Source organism: Staurois parvus, unplaced genomic scaffold (assembly GCF_062004578.1).
Source record: "Staurois parvus isolate SC_StPar_1 unplaced genomic scaffold, SC_StPar_1.0 ptg000297l, whole genome shotgun sequence".
NCBI lineage: Eukaryota > Metazoa > Chordata > Amphibia > Anura > Ranidae > Staurois > Staurois parvus.
The window spans coordinates 4,079,251-4,094,590 of record NW_028318093.1 but is presented as its reverse complement, the minus strand read 5'-3'; the positions used below and the strand labels follow the sequence as shown (position 1 = coordinate 4,094,590).

The 15,340-nt window shown below is 41.3% G+C and overlaps 1 protein-coding gene across 3 annotated transcripts in view; it reads left to right on the top strand.

Moving 5' to 3' along the window:
* Positions 1-7,869: 7,869 nt before the first annotated feature.
* The window catches only part of TRRAP (transformation/transcription domain associated protein), a 236,450-nt gene continuing 228,979 nt past the window's right edge, over positions 7,870-15,340 (top strand). For 2 of the 3 annotated variants that reach the window (XM_089682734.1, XM_089682733.1), the window contains exon 1: positions 7,870-8,118. The gene's annotated coding sequence lies outside the window, so the exon portion shown is untranslated. The remainder of the gene's footprint in view (positions 8,119-15,340) is intronic. The other variant, XM_089682735.1, reaches the window with a different exon arrangement.

Here is a 15,340-nt window from a genome sequence, read left to right as displayed (position 1 = left end):
AAAAATATAGATAAAAGGATCAATAGGCACGCGATTGTTTCTGGACCGGTACACACAACAGATAACACGCACATATATGGCATTCGGACCACCAACAGGAGCAGGAGAATTAATTTTGTGGTGAGCAAGAAATACACAGCTACATTTCAAATCATGATTTTGTAAAACTATTTAACCACTTGAGCTCCAGAGGATTTACCCCCCTTAATGACCAGGCCTCTTTTTGCTACTCGGCGCTGCACTAATTCAACTGATAATTGCACGGTCATGCAATGCTGCACCCAAACGAAATTTAAGTCCTTTTTTTCACACAAATAGAGCTTTCTTTCGGTGTAATTTGATCACCTGTGCGCTTTTTATTTTTCACGCTATAAACAAAAAAAGGCCAAAAATTTTGAAGAAAAACAATATTTTTTATTTTCAGCTATAAAAAATATATAGTAAACTCAAAGTTGGTTATAAATTTAGGCCAAAATGTATTCTGCTACATGTTTTTGGTAAAAAAAAATCCCAATAAGTGTATATTGATTGCTTTGTGTGGAAGTTGTACCGTCTACAAACTATGGTATAGATACTGCAATTTACGCCATTTTTTTGCTATACAGCGCTGCGCTAGTTTAATGGACAATTGCGCGGTCATGCAATATGGTACATAAATGAAATTTACATCCTTTTTTCCCCACAAATTGAGCTTTCTTTCTGTGGTATTTGATCGCCTGTGCGGTTTTTATTTTTTGCGCTATAAAAAAAAAAGGCTGACAATTTTGAGGAAAAAAAAACAATATTTTGGACTTTTTGCTATAAAACATGTCCAGTAAAAAAAAATGCAAAAATCAAATTTAGTCATAAATTTCTGCCAAAATGCATTCTGCGACATGTCTTTCCTAAAAAAAACCCCAATACGTGTAAATTAATTGGTTTACGTGAAAGTTATAGCGTTTACAAATGGCAGGAAAGATACTGGGATTTTTAGGTTTTTTTTTATACTAATAATGGCCGCGATCAGTGAATTATGGCGGCGATCAGGGACTTATGGCGGGACTGCGGGACTGCGGCGGACACTCTGACATTGGGGGGTACTGACTTGGGGTCACTGACATCCCCAAAAACACTAATACAGTGATCAGTGCAAAAAAAAAAAACTGACAATGGCAATGGGGAGGAAGGGGTTAACTTTATTTTGCAGGGAAGGGTTATAGGAGTGAGGGGAGTGTTTTACTAGGGGGCGGGGGTGTGTACTGGGAGGGACAAGGCTGATCGAGAAAGAGAAACTGTTCTTTCTTGATCAGCTCATCCTCAAGCTGAGAAGGAAGTGACAGACAGCACAGCTACTGCAGCTGTGCTCTCTGTCACTGTTTGCCGCTGATCGCCGGGACATAGCCGCTAAGGAGCGTCTGTGACCCGGGGACTGACATCTGCAGCGGTGATCCGCGGGACAAATAGGGCAGCGGCACGCCTCATGCGCGCCCCCTATTTGTTTACAAAACACACACCTTAAAACGTGGTTTTGCCTGTGAGTGCCGCCCTGCCGCCGTATATGTATATGTTAAGTCAGTTTTCCTCTAATAAAAACAGGAGCTATGCATTAGCATTTATCATCAAATAAAGGTCCAATATTGTCCTGAGAAAAAAAAAAAAACAAGGTACAATTCTCTCAGATACACAAAGTAGTTGCAGTGATATACAACCTTCAGGCATTAACCTCCCTAGCGGTCTGATTATGTCAATATTTCTGTGCTCAAAGCAGTACATTTTTTTGCATGGAAATATATCTTTTTTTATTGTAGGCCTGTAATTTTTAGGAATAACTCACTGAAATCTGTCCGAACAAGAGTCTAGTAAACATCCTGGGTATGATAAAACTTGAAACACAAAATCATAAATTATAATTTAATAAATAATCATAAAAAATAATAATATAATAATAATAAATTTAATTCAATAATATTATCAAACCAAAAACACTGAAATTTGAAATATAGCGCCAAGTTCGCACATCGCTGAGCAAAGTCGCAAAATCGTTTTCAGTGTCTGATGACGAATTTCCCCACGAATCATTATCACTCAATTCTGCAAGTGGTTCTGATTTACTATCGCTGTTCTCTAGCCGGTCTAAAACCGATTTTGACCTAAAGCGACGCTTTTTGGACGCCATGGACGTTTCTCAGTTTCCAGGCAGAAAGAACGGTAAAAATGCAGGCAGGGCACAGGACAAAGCACTCGGGACAAAATGTATGTGAAATGGTTTGATACAGTAATGTTATACTATGTGATTTTAGTGTATTTAGTAAATGTCACTTTTTGTCATTTTCAAATTTCCCACCGCTCTGTCCCCGTACGTCCCGACGTCGCAGGGGACAGAACCCAGAAGATGGATGCCGGCATCCGCCGGAGGACATTACAGGGGACACTGCAGGAGGGACATCGCGGGAGCGCAGGACAAGGTAAGAGAACAGATCCCGGAGCAGAGCCGCATGGTAAGCCCGAGTGTAGCTCGGGGTTGCTGCTTTTGGTACTGAAACTTTACCCCGAGCTACACTCGGGAATACTGCCAGGGAGGCTACGGGGTTAAAGCGCAACTATACTAAGTGCAAAATGAAAAAAATTGTTTTGTTTAGTTTCATTAGATTTGTTATTTGACTAATTTAGTTTAGTTCGATTAGTTAAATTCGTTTAAATAAAGTTTCAGAATTTCTTTTGTTTATTCGAGTGCGACCGGATTAGAAAATAATATTAATGTATTCGAAAAAAATTCCAACGGATTGAAAACCATTCTAACGTATTCGATAATAATTCTAATGTTACAATCCATAATCCACAATCCATATGTGTTTTTGATGGTATATGGGCTATCCGAAGAGCTGCACGACTATATTGGAGATTTCTATTTCAGCAAAATTTTCACAGTGCCTTTGTTGATCACTAGTCAAATCACCATAGCTTAGCACACACATTTTTGTAAAGTATTTTAGTCTTTTCTAATCTATTCTATTCTTTTCTATTATTTTATATTCCATTACAATGTATTCTGTTCTAATTCAAATTCTTTCTATTCAAAATTCAAATTTCGAAAGGCAGTTATATTCTTTCCATTTTTTATTTTATAGTTTTTCTATACTATCTTATTCTATTCGTTAATTCTCTATTCTAATCTTTTCTTTTCTATTATTTGATGTTCTATTCTATTCTTTTCTATACCTTTATTTTCTGTTCTATTTTGCTCTGTTTTACTCTATTATTTTCTATTCTATTCTTTGATTTTCTATTCTAATATTTTCTATTCTATTCTAATGGATTATATTCTTTTATATTCCTTTATTTTCTATTCTATTTTGTTCTGTTTCACTCTATTATTGTCTATTCTATTCTTTGATTTTCTATTCTGTTTTCTATTCTATACTAATGGATTATATTCTTTTCTATTCCTCTATTTTCTATTCTATTATGTTCTGTTTTACTCTACTATTTTCTATTCTATTCTTTTTCTATTCTACTCTTTTCTATTTTATTCTATTGGATTCTATTCTTTTCTATTCCTTTATTTTCTGTTCTATTTTGTTCTGTTTTACTCTATTATTTTCTACTGTATTCTGTTCTATTATTTTTGTTTCTATTCTGTTCTTTTTTCCTGTATTCTTTTCTATTCTATTCTTTTATTTTAATTTCCATTCTACTCTTTTCTATTTCGCTATTTTCTGTTCTATTTTATTCTATTCTTGTTTTCTAATTCGTATTGGTCTTCGAATTTTGTTTTCAAATTCGAATTTGTTTTTGATTGGGAATTGATTCAAATTTCGTTTTGTTATTTCAGATTCATTTAAATTCGTTACTATTGTAATTCAGAATTTGGATACATTTGCACCTCCAAATAACAGAAAATGTGTCCAAATTTCGATTCGGAACTGCACATGTCTAATCTATACTCACCTTAGTTCTAGTGATGCTGTGTCCCTCTGCTCCCCTCCCCACCACTGACAACTTCTGGGTCTCAGTCTCGGGCTTCTGTCATTGGCCGGGCAGAGATTACATCATTCCTGTGCATGCATGGGAGTTCAATCAGATTCGCCATTGCCAAACTTGTACAGTGAGCTGCGCATGCATGGCTCACTGTACAAGGGCAGACAGGCGGGTAAGTAACTGTAATGCAGAAGAGACAAAGCATGGCTCTTTTGATTCAAATTCCTTCCCGTCCGCCCATTTTTATTATTTTACCTAAATTCCACTTTACGTAGAATTTTCCTGATGAATTTTTTTTTAATTTCTATTTTTCTAAAAATTAAAGGAGACGTATAGCCAAAGTTATTTTGGCTGTACTTCTATGGATCACAGGAGTGCAGTTCGTTCTGCACTACTGTGACCTGTTTTCAGCCGATTCATCGGATTGATGCTGCATCCACCTAGGTGAGTATCATTTTTTTTTTTTACTGAAACCCATATCTTTTAATATTTAAGCTATTCTTTTACCCTTGGTTCACATCTGTGTGGGTGGTGCCACTGTGGGACCCCCACAAATGCCTGCAGCCACACCACTCACACAGAGGAATGCGGGACCCGTGGGTGGGTGCCATTAATTCTAATGGCATGCCATCCACACTGGAAATTGCAGCTGTACTGGGAACCTCGGTTCCCATGCGGGCTACGAATTCCCAAGTAGTGCAGGGTCTTCTTCCCTGCAGGTCCTGGTGCACGGAAGTCCATTCAAACGAATGGGCTGTTGTGTCCACGCAAACTGTGGCCCGCATGGCCGCACGGATGTGAACCAGGGATTAGTTTGTTTTCCTCATTCATTTGTTTAGGCCATTAGGTTCCATTCACACGATTCTGCCTGAGATTTGACAGCGTGCTGTTAAAATGTGAAAATGCTCATTCTTGTGTTCAGGTGCTATTGATTTGAAGGGCACCTGAAAACGGGCGACGTTTTTGCCACGATCATGGCACATTTTTCTGCTTGACAAATGCACCTTGATAGCACAAAATTGTGAGATGCGCAATGCCCAAAAAAATGGTTCCTGGAACGGGCTACTTTATACCACAAAAAAGTCCTTCTGATCCATTTGCGTTTTTGATGCATTTGATGTGTTCTTGGTGCATTTTTGATGCATTTCAGATGCTTTTTTTCCTGTTTTTTTTTCACTGTACTGGGTGAAGGAAAAATATGTACATTCATTGTATTCGTTTTGTTATGCTGTCTCCATTTCATGTGTAAATGTAACAGTCAGGTTTCAGATTTCTCATTCCTTGTGTAAGTGTGGTAGCAGTTAGTTTCGTTTTCCCAGGAATGATCTCTCATTTCTGTGTAAGCCCTGGTTCACACTGATGCGGTGCGGAATTTGCAGCGTTTTCTGTGCGAATTCCACACCGCATCAGAATTACACCCCGTCCATGCTGCAGGTGTGTAAGTTAACAACACCCCGAAATCGGTCCGCAAAACGCGGTGCGATGTGCAGAATCGGATTGTATAGGTGTGAATACCCATGCGATCCGATTCTAGTGCGGACCAAAAAAAAGAGTCCTGCACCTTTTTTGTGCGGATTTGGTGCGATTTGAGCCATACAAAGTGTATGGCTCCAGTTGCACTGCACACAATTCGCATGTGATTTGCACAGTAATGCGGTGCGGACCGCATATGTGTGAACCCATCCTAAATGGTAATGCCTTGAATGGTACAGCTGCTGATGTAGTATTTCATAATTTTTACATATCGATATTTGTTTTATGTTAGTGATTGGTTACTTTGATGGTCCACCCTTTTTCTATCTTTTTGTATTAAAGAACAAACATTATTCCCAGGATCCTGAGGCAGTGGGGCAACGAGGACAGGACATGTTACCAATGAACCCTTTCACTGGGGTCCAGTGTGTTTTTGATGCATTTTTGATGTGTGTAGGTGCATTGTGGTGCGTTGGACCCTGAGGACCCATTCACATCATATGCAATCCAGTGCGTTTTTTTTTCCAAATCAACAACAAATGGAAAGTAGGTTATATGGTTTTCAATGACACAGTTCACACCACTGCAGTCAGTTCCAGAAAAAAAAGGTAGAGCATGATGTATTTTTTCTGCACTGAACTGGAATGTGATAAAACGCATCGAAAATGCACCGAAACGCATCAAATACGTGCATGTGGTGTGAAGTAGCCCTTAATTCATTTGTAAATAGCTTTGCAATGCTTTATTTCAGAATTCTACTTTCATTTTACACTGGACAAATTATAAAATGGAGATGTATACTTTTTATCTACAGTAACAATATATATTTTTTCATAACTGATCAAAGTAAAAAAAGTGTTACTTTTTTAGTCACCAGTCACACTGTAGTGATTTAGAATTGTGCGTATTGTGTGCATGTAAGATCGCAACAAAACTGCAGAAAAAGTAATGCAGGAACTACTTTAGAAATCGCGCTGCAGCAAATCCCTAATGTTAAGACATCGACATCGACATTCATTAGATGCAATTTCTATTCCCAAATCGCACCTGAAATCGCACCGGTATGACCAGGCATTTATTGCTGGCTTCCATAAAAAATACCAACATTTTTGAAAGACTAATGCAGGTGACAGACGGGTCGAACATCGGCCGATTTTTCGAACGATAAACTAAAAATCGGTCGTTCGTTCAGCCGACGTTGCCACCAACGATTAAAAAAATCGTCCGACTAAATCATAAAGTTCACCCCATAACTTCTGTCCCTTTCAGGTCACAGCTCATGCGCACATTTTTTATTGTTAAAACGATCGTCCGATTTGGCCATCATTGCCAGGAAAATCGACTGATCGTCCAAATTGGCCGCAAATTTCCCAACATAACCGATAATCTGAAAGTGCAAAATACATGAAAAATGGCAGACAAACTAATCCACTAACAGTACGAAAATCGGCTGATTTTTCTTTCGGCTGAAAAATCGGACGATTAACAACCCATCTATGGCCTACATAAGGGTTCTTTCACACAGGCGTTCAGCTCAGTCACATTTTTTCGAAGAAAAAAGGGTCCTTTCACACGAAGCGGACCCGTTTAGCGGATCCGCTTGCTCAGAGGGGGATCTCTCCGCTGATGCAGAGCTGACACAGAGCTGCTCGCTCTCCTCAATGAGCGGTTGGATGAAAATAATCCGCCTGTCCGTTTTCATCCGACCCGACCCGATCCATCCGTCCCTTTTTGCTGGATCAGATCTGATTTTGGCGGGTGTAAACGGACACATGTCCGTTTATACCCGCTGCTCCATAGAGGAGAATGGAGGTTCCGATCGGGTCACTTCTCACTTCCTGTATGGCTATGGGACAGGAAGTGAAGGCAAATTTCCCTAAAGGGACACAGATGGTGAAAAAACATCTGACCTGGGTTATAACCCTCTCTTGCTCTAGCAAGAACGAAAAAAAATGTTGCCTTCTACTTACTTTTCTACTTTAATAAAAGATATAACAGAGCCAGGGGCGGACTGACAATTCATGGGGCCCCCGGGCAATAGGGGATCATGGGGCTCCCGTGTCCTTGCCCAAACTCAAAAAAGCCTATGAAAAAGGCACCAGGGGCATCTCATGGGGCCCCCTACTGACCCCGGGCCCTCGGGCAGTGCCCAAGTTTCCAAATGGTCAGTCTGCCCCTGAACACAGCCAGGAGCCTCATAACAGAGCTAGAACATTGGCCCCGCCCCGTAGTGAGGTGTTCAGGAGTAAGAACTGAATGGGGTAAACCTAACACTAGCCGCAGCTCCGTGCAGGGGGCGGCACCAACCACAAATACGCCCCTCCAGCCTGTGCCCAATGAACAGCCTATACGCATCCTGCTGCTACCGTCCCTGCCTGATGATGTAAGAAGACCATCCAAACTTATGGTCTTCCTGAAAACGGCAATTCTCGGTAAAATCGAGTGCCTTTTCCAGGCAATCTCTAATTATCACAGACCGGCGGGCCCCTCCGATGGCCTAGCTGGAGGAGATCGCTGTCTAAACTTAGCAAGGAGCCAGTAGGCATCGCCGGATCGGAAGGCGGACTTCCCGACATGCACAGCAGGCCCGATCCTTGGCGCAAAGGTTCTTGGGAGGGGAGCCGGGCCGGCTGGTGGTGAGCGGGAGGAGGCGGATGCCGGATCGGTGGCCGGGCACGGATTGCTGTGGTGAGGGGTCCCCCTGTAGTGTGGATAGGTCGGGATATAGAGGAGTCCGGGGGATCGGATCGCCATGTGCTGTATGTGGGGGGCGGGGGAGGCCGGGCAGTGCTGGGATATTCATCCCTGGTAATGGATGGCTCACCTACAGCCGGAGGGGGCTGCTGGACCACAATGGGCCCGGCGATGGGCTGATCGGGGACGATGCTTGTTGTTATCTGCAGCCTTGGAGCCCATGTGACTGATTGTGGGTGAGCTGGGTACCTTTGTGTGCCATATTACCGGATCGTATTGTTCTGATGGAGGCTCAGCTCCTAATACAGGGGGCATTGATTACCAGGTGTCTGGGTATTGCTACATAATGATCTGATTGTACAATCTCCTCCACCCTACAATCCCTGTGTTTTCCTTGCATTATTACAAGCACATTGGCATGAGGTTTTCAAAGACCTATTAAACCCAAAATCAAGCATGCATTGTATTGCAGCTTACCATTCATTAGATGTGGTGGCTGCATTAGTTTTCTTTGTCCCCTATGTTTTCACATGGTGATCTGGCTTGTACCACACCTCCTGTATTAGAGTGCCTTCACTTTGGATGAAAGAGCACAGGGGGCACAGCATTGCTAATCTGGGAGGAGGGAAGTGTTAGGTGTACTAGCAGATTTAAATACATTAACACTGCCTGTCTTCTGTCTGATCAACCATGTTCTTTTGCATTGTGGCAAAATCTACTTATTGTGACATGACTATTGTTTGCTTGTTCTATCTGATATTTTGAAAAATTGTTCAATAACTATTGGAATATAAATACAGTAACACATTAAAGCTGAGCCCCGGCTCACACTTTAATCAGTTACAGCAGTTTTGGGCTAAAGGGTTTACATAAATAAAAGTTGATCATTGTAAGCACCCCTGTCAGCAGTAAATATTTTGTTTCAACCCTCTAACTGTTACATCTGTAACACAACTTGCCCCTTTGAAACACAGCAGATTTAAGCCTGCTATAAATGAAATTTTGATCCATGTAAGGGCAAGCAAAGTCAATTTACCGATCAACTTCTGTACAACCAGCCTGTTGGAAAAATTTCTGGACGATCAGTGCTGCTGGCTATAGCCGGCAGTGCTGATCAGTGTATTCAGATTCCCTCATCCACTTCAAATGTGTGGATGGGGGAATCAGGTCTTTTTTTTTTTTTAATTCAACCTATGGGCTGCCTTACTGTCCAGATCACAAGGTGAGGAAAAAAAAAAGAAAGTCTGAAAAAGAACACTAATGCAGCCACCACATCTAAGAATTGGTAAACTGCAATATATATTTGTTTTAGGTTTAAAATTGCCCTTTTGCTGCCAGGCCCATATGTTGTACAGACATATGTTGACATGGGGGGGGTTATACACAATTGGAGGGCTGCAGCCATTTGGATTGTGTTTAGCACTAATAGGCAGACTGCTACCTGTCAGGTAGAAGCAGTCTGGCAGCTGCGCTGCTACCCGATTGTTTCCACGGCCCCAAGTAATGGTGCCCACCCCCTCCCCACATGCATGTGCTCCTACCATGTATCCAGGTTCCACTTGCTCATCCACCAGTGGAGCCCAGAGGAGACTAAGAAGGTCTAAAAAACCCTGCATGCCTCATTAAAGAGAACCTGTCCCCTAAAAATCCTCACATAGAGGACTTTGTGTGCTCTATGTGATGGGGGGAAAAAAAAGGTTGAGTAAAAAAAAAAAAAAAATGTTTTTTCTTGCAAAAAAAAAAGTTACACCCAACCACATACAGTGAATGAAATAAGTATTTGATCCCCTGCTGGTTTTCAATGTTTGCCCACTCACAAAGAAATGATCAGTCTAAAAATCAAATGGTAGGTGTATTGTAACACTGAGAGACAGAATAGCAACAAAAGATTCAAAAGAAATGCATGTCTAACAAATTATGCACTGATTTGCATGTTCATGAGGGAAATAAGTATTTGATCCCCTTCACAAAACATGACTTAGGGCTCATGTACACTGCAGCTGCAAAACTCATGTTTAGGAACTGTTCAGCGTTTTATTCAGCAGCCCCTGAACTCACCCTAATGTTTTCCTATGTGTCCATGTACGCATCTTCATTTACAGTCGTTTACAGGCAGTTGAGTTTTTTTTTAACGCATCAAACTTGCGTTCAGACGTCAATTTTATTAGCATTTCAAACGCAAAACACTTGTAAACACAGCAAATCACGTTTATAAGCGTTTGAATTTTTTTTTTAACTCTTCCAGTTCCCAATGCTGTCCAGAGCCTTTTTTCATCATGAAAAATGCATGCAAAGAGTTTTCAAGGTGCCCATATGGACAAAACACACAGGCTGTTCCTACCAAGCTTGTCACACAGTGTAATGACCAATTCAGGGCAGCACAGTGGCTAAATGGTTAGCACTTCTGCCTGGCAGTACTAGGCTGGTTGGTTCGAATCCCAGCCACGGCACCACCTGCCTGGAGTTTGCATGTTCTCCCTGTGCCTGCGTGGGTTTCCTCCGGGTACTCCGGTTTCCTCCCACACTCCGGTTTCCTCCCACACTCCAAAGACATGCTGGTAGGTTAATTGGATCCTGTCTAAATTGCCCTAATATGTGTATGTATGAATGTAAGTTAGGGACCTTAGATTGTACACTCCTTGAGGGTTAGGGACTGATGTGAATGCACAATATATATGTAAAGTGCTACGTAAAGTGACTGCACTATATAAGTACCTGAAATAAATAAAATTTACACCTCAGACCTCTCCCACCCTTGGAAACAAAAGATATGTTAATTCCCATTCAATATAAGTCCTTACAATACACCTGCCATTTGATTTTTAGATTGATCATTTCTTTCTGAGTGGGCAAACATTCAGAATCAGCAGGGGATCAAATGCTTATTTCCTTCCCTGTAATATCCCCCCCCCCCAAAAAAAAAGACAAAATGGAGGTTTCGAACCCCCAGGTATATGCATTTAGGAACGTAAACGAAAACATCCATTGCAATAAACAAGTTACATATCACCACGCATGCTGGAATGGGAGCAATAATTGTAGCAGAAGATCTCCTCTGTAACATTAAACTGATGGCATGTAGGGGCTTTTGAAGTGTTACCTATAGAAAATATAGGGTGCTGAAGTTTGTTGCTGTTTTCATTTAGGCACACACAAATTTAACCACTTGCCCTCCAGAGGATTTTCTCCCCTTCCTGACCAGGCCATTTTTTGTGTTACGGCGATGTGTTACTTTAACTGACAATTGCACGGTCATGCAACGCTGCACCCAGATGAAATTTACATCCTCTTTTTCCCACAAATTGAGCTTTCTTTTGGTGGTATTTGATCACCTGTGCTTTTATTTTTTGTGCTATAAGCAAAAAAAGGCCAACAATTTTGAGGAAAAAACAATATTTGGACTTTTTGCTATTAAACATGTCCAGTAAAAAAAATAAAAAAAAAAACAAATTGCGTCATAAATTTAGGCCAGAATGTATTCTGCTACGTCTTTGCTAAAAAAAAATTCCAATACGTGTAAATTAATTAATTCACGTGAAAGTTATAGCGTTTACAAATGGCGGTATAGATACTGGGATTTGTAATTTTTTTTTTCCTACTAGTAATGGCGGCGATCAGCGACTTTTAGCAGGACTGCGGCTGGCATTCTGACACTGTACTAATGACACTGGGAAGGAAGGGGTTAATGTAAGGGGCGATCAAAAGGTTAACTGTGTGTAGGGAATGTTTTACTAGGGGGCGGGGGTGTGTGCTTCACTGTAAGCACACTCCTCAGGATGGCTGTGCTGTGCACAGCCATCCCGAGCAGTGTGCCCGAGCTGACAGGGAGGAAGACTGTTTGTAAACAAAACAGTCTTCCTCCCCATCTGTGATTGCCCGTAATCAACGGGCGCCGGCGGGTAATCACCGGCCGGGACCCTGTGATTGACATCCACGGCCACGGATGGCCCCGGAAATGCAAAATCACATATATATATATGTATATGTGATTTTGTGCACCAGTGTAGCAGTATATCTGCTATACAGCGGCGGGTACGTGGTTAAGGTTTGGCACTTAGGGTATCTATTTACTTGGCGCAACCGCATTCTTTATTATTTACCAAAAATTTGGGTCATTTGCTCTAAAATTCACATTAGTGTATGGAACTACCACTATTTTATTCTCTAGGGTGTCTGCTTTCAGAAAATATATAATATTTGGGGGTCTTGTGTAATCTTCAGGCCTAAAATGGTTTTTTAAAACATGTTTGTAAAAAATGGAAAAAAAAAACAGTTCTGACAGTTAAAGGGTTAAATACATGAAGTTTTTCAACCACTGCAATGCCTTTCTTTTACAGGCTTTTTTTTTGCAAAATTTTCACTTTCATTTTCCTTCCAGTGTTAGATTGTGTTGATGCACATTGCTTTTTATTGTTTGTGTTGTATTGGAAAAAAAAAAATTAGAGCATGTGGTGTACAGGGCCCTGATATTTACCTATGTAATAGGAGGACACACCTGAACAATCTGTTCAATGAATCCAATCTGGCAGATCTATGGTGGATCTAAAGGGAATTGTACAGTACGTTGCCCACTTTATAATAAAGATTGTTGCGTTTGTTTTTGTGAGTATATTGTAGTAGATCCACCGTGTTTGCTGTTATTTTCTGGGGAAGTGGTGGTCAGCTTTCTTGATATTAGATTGAAAATTCTTGATATAGGGGGCTCAATCACTAAGCCCGCAGACTGGGAGGTGTCCATGCTGGTGTACGCTGTGTACAGGCGGTGCAATGATTTGTTACTATGCAGCACACTGATTATTCTTTTCTGTTTTTAACTCTATTGAAGTGTTCTAAGTTTGGAAATGTAATTATGTAACAGGGATGTTGGAAACATCCACCTCAATGCAGCATTACGGTGTGAACAGGCCACTTAGAAAACCATTTCTATGAGCCCTGGTCTATAAACACTGCTCAACTAACATGGTGTGAGCAAGCCCTAAAAGGCCACATATAATGTTCATTAACCGATTTCCTGCTACCCTATAGCAGATGTACTGCTACAGGGCGGCAGGGGTGCGCAAAATCACGTGTGTGTGTGTGTGTGTATATATATATATATATATATACACACATGATTTTGCATTTCCTGGTAGTGAGCGCATGCCCTACCTGCGCCGCGATTCGTGGCCTCTGCTGTCAATCACCGGGTCCAGCCGATGATTACTCGCCGGCACCCAGTGATCAAGAAGCATTACCGATGGAGGGAGAGAGCTGTATGTAAACAATACAGTTCTCTCCCCTGTCGGCTCCTGCACACTGCTTTGTATGGCTCTGCATATCAGTGTGCTTACAGTTGAAAGCACAGACACAGCCCATAGTAAAACAGCACACAGTTAAACCTTTGATCGCCCCACATGTTAACCCCTTCCTGCCCAGTGCCATTAGTACAGTGTCAGTGCTTTTTATTAGCTTACTGTATTGGTGTCACTGGGGAGGTCAGTGACACCAAGTCAGTTCTCCCCATTGTCAGAATGCCCGAAGCAGTTCTGCTATAAGTCACTGGCTGCCGCCATTACTAGTAAAAATTAAAAAAAATTCCAGTATATATACAGCCATTTGTAGATGCTATACCTTTCACGTAAACCAATTAACTGCCTCCCGCACGCCATATAAGGAAATGACAGTCGCAAGGTGGTTCTCTCGTTCTGGAAGGATGTCATATGACGTCCTCCCAGTCTAACCGCGCGTGCGCGGCTCTGGGAGCACGCAGCGTGGCGATCCCTCGGACACAGTGGATCACCGATCAACTGAAAGAGCAGAAGATGTCGGCTCGGTCATGTGATCAGCTGTGTTCAATCACAGCTGATCGCATGTAAATAGGGAAATACCGGTTATTGACATTTCTCTCCTCATGAGCTGTCACGCTGACAGCTCGAGAGGAGAGCCTGTAATCGGCATTCCTCGAAGAGGACACATACACTGATCATCAGGGCACTGATGATCAGTGTAACCCCAGCAGTGCCACCTGTCAGTGCCCATCAATGCCACCTGCCAGTGCCTACCAGTGCACATCAATGCCACATATCAGTGCCCATCTGAGCTGCCTTTCAGTGTCGTCTATCAGTGCCAGTCAGTGCCACCTATCGGTGCTGTTAATCAGTGCCAGTCAGTGCTGCCTATCAATGCCAGTCATTGCTGCCTATTAGTGCCACCTATCTGCCATATATAAGTGCTTCCTTTCAGTGCCCATCAGTGCCACCTAGAAGTGCCTCCTCATCAGTGCCAATCACTGCAGCCTCATTAACGCACATCAGTGAAGGAGAAAAATCACTTATTTACAAAATTCTGTAACAAAAACTAAGAAAACACAGTTTTTTTTTCAAAATGTTCAGTTGTTTTTGGTTTGTTTAGCAAAAAATAAAAAACCCAGAGGTGATTAAATACCACCAAAAGAAAGCTCTATCTGTCTAAAAAAAAATGATAAAAATTTCATATGGGTACAGTGTTGCATGACTGCACAATTGTCATTCAAAGTGTGACATTACTGAAAGCTGAAAACTGGCCTGGGCAGGAAGGGGTATAAGTGCCCTGTAGGCTTGTGGTTAATTTACACGTATTTGGATTTTTTTTTAGCAAATTACATTTTGGCTTAAATTTATGACGAAATTAGATTTTTTAAAATTCTTTTAGTGGACATGTTTAATAGCAAAAAGTCAAAAATATTGTTTTTTTTTTTTCTCAAACTTGTTGGTGGTTTTTTTTTTTCATACCACACACGTGAGGTATCTCCACAAATGTCGGAGCAAGAGCAATAACTCTAGCAATAGACCTCTGTAACTTTACATTGCTAACCTGTAGAAATTTTTAAAGCATCACCCATGGAGATTTTTTAAGTACCGTAGTTTGACGCCATTCCATGAGCGTGCACAATTTTAAAGCGTGACTTGTTGGGTAGCTATTTACTCGCCGTAACATCCTCTTTCATATTTTACAAAGAAATTGGGGTATATATTATGTTTTTATGTATGAAAGCATAATACAGGAACCTAGATTGGAGGTTCTGCTCATGATGTAGAGGGCAATCCAAGTAGAGGCAGAACTAATGGTTTACATGATGGACTTAACTTAACCACTTGCCCTCCTGAGGATTTACCCCCCCCCCCTTCCTGACCAGGCCTTTTGCTATTTGGCACTGCACTATTTCAACTGGTAATTGCGCGGTCATGCATTCCTGTAC